The following is a 4,854-nucleotide window of genomic DNA, read 5'->3' as shown; positions in this document are numbered from 1 at the left end:
AATCACCCAAAGAAATAGTGCGCTAGTACAACACGGCTAATAGCACGCTAGAATATTTTGTGCAATGTCTCGTTAAATGAAATCTGGGCACAATCATTTAATATAGCGCGATATAGCTTCGCTATAGCTGAAAGTGTTCTTGTGAGCCCAAGTTCACATGCACCCCTTGCTACAATGAAATCCAAAAAAAATCTAAAAATTCAAAAAAAATATGATTTTTTTTACCAACAAACATTGATGTTTTTTCATATGTGTGCAAAATATCGTGACACAATGGCTTTCATGCAGGTCTCAATAAAATTTAAGGCTTCCAAAACTGTTTTTATTTAGCATGATTGCATTTATTGATTTTGGCGAGACCTCCACAAATGCCATTCCATCACGAAAGTTGGCACGCATGTGAAATACTTATAAATGTTTGTTGCCAAAAAATTAATATTGTTATTTTTTTCAGCTTTACTGCATAGCAAAAGGTGCATGTGAGCTGGAGCTCACATACTTCATGTCCTGCTATACCGGACTTTAAGGGCTGCGCTGTTTTCGTCCTTGGCTGTAATCGATATTACTCCCTCCGTTCTGTAATGTAAGATCGTTTTGCAAGCTCTTATTAACCATTGTTTCACTGGAGATGAGGCTGGGATGACGCATCCTTTTAGAAGGCTGGCAGGCTGTAAATGAGTGCTCGCTCGCTTCTTATAAAGCGGTGACTTACCGGAAACCAACATACATACGGTCAGCATGGAGCATATGTGGACGCCATTGATCATGCTGCAGCTGCTCCTAGCGGCAGCTGTAACAGCAGCCACCACCGCGACGACTCCTGGGTGCCGTCCGAGCTGCGGTGGCGTGGACATCCCCTACCCTTTCGGCATCGGCGTCGGCTGCTTCCGCAAGGGGTTTGAGATCGAGTGCATCAACAACGGCCCTGTGCTCGCCGGTACGTCTCTCCGGGTGGTTAAGCTGACCTTGGATCCAGACCAGTCGCAGGTGATGCTCCCCATGGGGTGGCAGTGCTATAACGCCTCCGACCCAGGTGACACCAACAGCAACTGGGACTATGGAGAGACGACGATGAACAAGGACGGCGTGTACCGCATCTCCAACACCCACAACATGCTCGTCGTCGTCGGCTGCAACACCTTGGGCTTCACGGCGAGCAAGAGGACCGAGGGCGGCACTGCTAACTACGCCTACTACACCGGGTGCATGTCCTACTGCAACAACTCGGCTAGCGCGCAGGACGGCCTATGTGATGGCGTAGGGTGCTGCCGCGTCAACATCCCGCCGGGGCTCACCGACAACTACTTCAACTTCCGGGAGTTCGACCACTCCAGCATGATGGACTACAGCCCGTGCGACTACGCCTTCCTCGCTGACAGGAACAACTACACATTCCGCCGGTCCCACCTCAAGATGGACACAAAACGGTCCTCGCCGGTGTGGCTGGACTGGGCCATTCGCGGCAACAGCTCCATCTCCGGTGACATACCGTCGTGCAAGCAAGCGGCCAAGACCGACCAGTATGCCTGTGTCAGCGCTCATAGCGACTGCGTCGACTCCATCAACGGGCCTGGGTACAACTGCAAATGCTCCAATGGCTACGAGGGCGACGCCTACTTGCCCAATGGATGCACTAGTAAGAGGCCCTGCTTAATTAGTACTTCCTCAGCTTCAAAATACTTGATGTTCTATTTTTCTTTCCTACATCATACATATTAATTTGTTTAAATTCATTATAAAGTATATTTCCATGTTATATGCAGTTGATTGATGTTGTACATACTGATATAGAGATGCTTGAAAACTTCAAATATTTAAATGTCCCTAAATAATTTTCATTTTTGAATTTGCGGCCGGGACACACAGATATAGATGAATGTGCAGATCCGGCCAAATATCCTTGCTACGGTGTATGCACGGACACCCAAGGATCGTACGACTGCAACTGTCGTCTAGGTTTTCGAAGCCATGACCCAAGAACCGAACGATGTACTGAAAAGTTCCCACTTGCCGCACAGGTTTCCATAGGTAATGAACATCATACTCTTCTTTTTGCTGAGTAATTAACATCATACTCCTACCACACATGTATGTATTAATTCCATCGCATTTGATGATTAAATTGTATAAATTGATCCCCCTCGGTAGCCCAAGCTTACCTATACATACAAACTAGTTAAAGTATGCTAAAACATCTTATTTCTCAAATATGTAGTTTGTATAGTTCGAGACTGTAGGTGAAGTGTCATGAATTCAACTGAAATTCAACAACTTGACAATGAGCATAAAATACAACGACTCTAAATTGATCTCTCTCAGTTGCCTGGAATGATTTTTTTCAAGGATGCATAAATGCATATTTCCACAATCGCTCTGCTGGATCATCTTTTTTACATTAGAGTGATGCTCCACTAATTATTTTATATTTTTTGATAACTTTTAAACCGCTAAAGACATATTAAGCCTTAACAAGTAACGTGGTAAGCTATGACAGACACAATTTTACCTATATATTCTATAACCGTTCTCCAAGTAATCTGAACTGCAGCACAGAGACGCCAAACGGTAGTAGTGGAAGTTTTGAATTTCTCGTGTTTGGTACTATTTTTTCGAGATAATTTTCAATTTTTTTCTGGGAATTATGTGTAAGATAGAGACCTTCATTTATTACTTTGTAGAAACATTTTTTTCATTGGGAAATGCTATTTGATGATAAAATGTTGTGTTACTTCATTTGTCTCTCTCCTTTTTAATTACGTATCACATCTTTTTTTGCATATGTCGCATGCATGTTACTACGGCATGTGTTACTCACTATGAATAGTCTAAATAGGTCCAAGAGCCCTACTGTCCTTCCCCCTTAAGTTTATTCAAGTGAGAGGCAATGTGATCAGTCCACACCTATGGGGGGCTTTACATATGGGAGGGTACCTTCACAAATGACCAAGGCTACTGATGGTGTTGGTAGGTGTGAGTGATAGAATGATAAGTGTAGATCCGAGTCCGTGAAGACTAGCCAAATGTGAGGGTGTCCACAGTCCATGCTACACAACTCCTCTTCATCCATGCATTAGTGTGTATTTGGTTGGTTGTGCCTTATTTAGACTTGGACCCGTTTGATTCTTGCCTTCTTGCTTCACTTGTTGACCATGACAATTTTCTTGGAATTTTGCTGACCACTATGGATTTTCTTTTATGGCAAACTACATAGCTAAGGTTTTATTCTTTCCCATGTAGGTGCAATAAGTGGCATTCTGGTCTTGGCACTTATAATATTCATTTATGTTCTTCGCAAAGAGAGGCGGGAGGCTAGGGACTTTTACCGAAAGAATGGTGGTCTTACATTAAAGGATGCTGCAAATATTAAGATTTTCAAAAAGGGGGAGCTCAAAGCAATTTTAAAGAGTCAAAATTTAATTGGAAAAGGTGCCTTTGGTGAAGTTTACAAGGGTGATATTGATGGAGCTCTAGTTGCATGAGAACAAGCAATTTCCAAATGAAGTCATTATCCAGTCTCAAGTCATGCATAGGAACATTGTAAGGCTTAGAGGTTGTTGCCTTGAAGTGGATACCCCCATGCTAGTGTACGAATTCATCTCCAATGGAAGTTTGGAAGACTTTCTTCACAAGGATAAAAGCAAGCTTCTCAACTTGGACGTACGTCTAAGTATTCTTCAAGAATCAGCACATGGTCTATCTTATATGCACTCACAAACCCACACCAAAATCTTGCATGGTGATGTTAAACCAGCAAACATTCTCTTGGATGAAAAGTTTACGCCGAAGATCTCAGATTTTGGCATATCAAGGTTGATTGCAAAAGACAAGGAACAGACTACCAACATCATAGGTGACATGACTTATATGGATCCAGTGTACCTAAAGACAGGCCGATTGACCGACAGAAGTGATGTCTATAGTTTTGGGGTTGTCATTTTAGAACTCATTAGCAGGAAGAAGGCCACTCACTCTGACAATAATAGCTTAGTGGGCAGCTTCCAAGAGTGTCATCAAAGAGGGGAGAAAGCCCTGAAGTTGTTTGATCCAGAAATTGCAACAACAGGCAATTTCGAAATTCTTGACAAGCTAGCAAAGATTGCTATGGAGTGTCTTCATCTTGATGTGGATCAAAGACCATCAATGACAGATGTTGCAGAGCGCCTTCTCATACTGCATAGGTCCCGTAAGCTGTAGGTTGGTTTCCTGGTCGGATTTAAGTTTCAATAGCATGTATATTAGTTCCGTCGAATAAGAAACATAACTATAGAAGTGCATACTTTGTTGTTTTTGATGTTCAATCACAATTTGTACTACTGTACTAGTGAGTATCTGTCTGTTTCATGTGAGCAAATGTACGTATTGATTTAAAACTCTTCCAATTCAAAACCCTTCCGATTCCATGAAGACCTGATTACGAGTGCGTGTGGGTTCCGTGATATCTTGTGTGTTCTCCTTAGGATAAGTTAGGTCTACACGAGGTAATAGATACTCCCTCCGTAAACTAATATAAGAGCATTTAGATCACTACTGGAAATACAAAACACCCTCTCCTCATCCGATTCATTGGAGCTAAGATGTCATTCGGAGGAGACGACACCACACTCGCAATGATCATTCTTTGGCTCCTTCTGTCGACTTCTTATGTCGAGGTTGGTACAGCAACTGTCGAGGAGTTATTAAGGTCTGACCAAGAAGACAAAAGCTGAACATGCTTGCTAGCCTGGCTTCAGAGCTTGGAGCGACAACAGGATGTTGGCAACTGCACGCATGACAGGGATCACGGCCATGATTTTATTCTATATTATACCTTAATTTGCTGGCTCCGGCCGACACATGACAACAAACAGGCTGTCT

The 4,854-nt window shown here is 42.9% G+C and overlaps 1 pseudogene; it reads left to right on the top strand.

Annotated features, from left to right (window-relative positions):
* Positions 1-738: 738 nt before the first annotated feature.
* LOC119345716 lies at positions 739-4,384 on the top strand (annotated as a pseudogene).
* Positions 4,385-4,854: the final 470 nt, after the last annotated feature.

The sequence above is a fragment of the Triticum dicoccoides genome, unplaced genomic scaffold, assembly GCF_002162155.2.
Source record: "Triticum dicoccoides isolate Atlit2015 ecotype Zavitan unplaced genomic scaffold, WEW_v2.0 scaffold27026, whole genome shotgun sequence".
Lineage (NCBI taxonomy): Eukaryota > Viridiplantae > Streptophyta > Magnoliopsida > Poales > Poaceae > Triticum > Triticum dicoccoides.
Note: the sequence above shows the minus strand (reverse complement) of the source record. Positions and strands in the feature narration are given on the sequence as shown.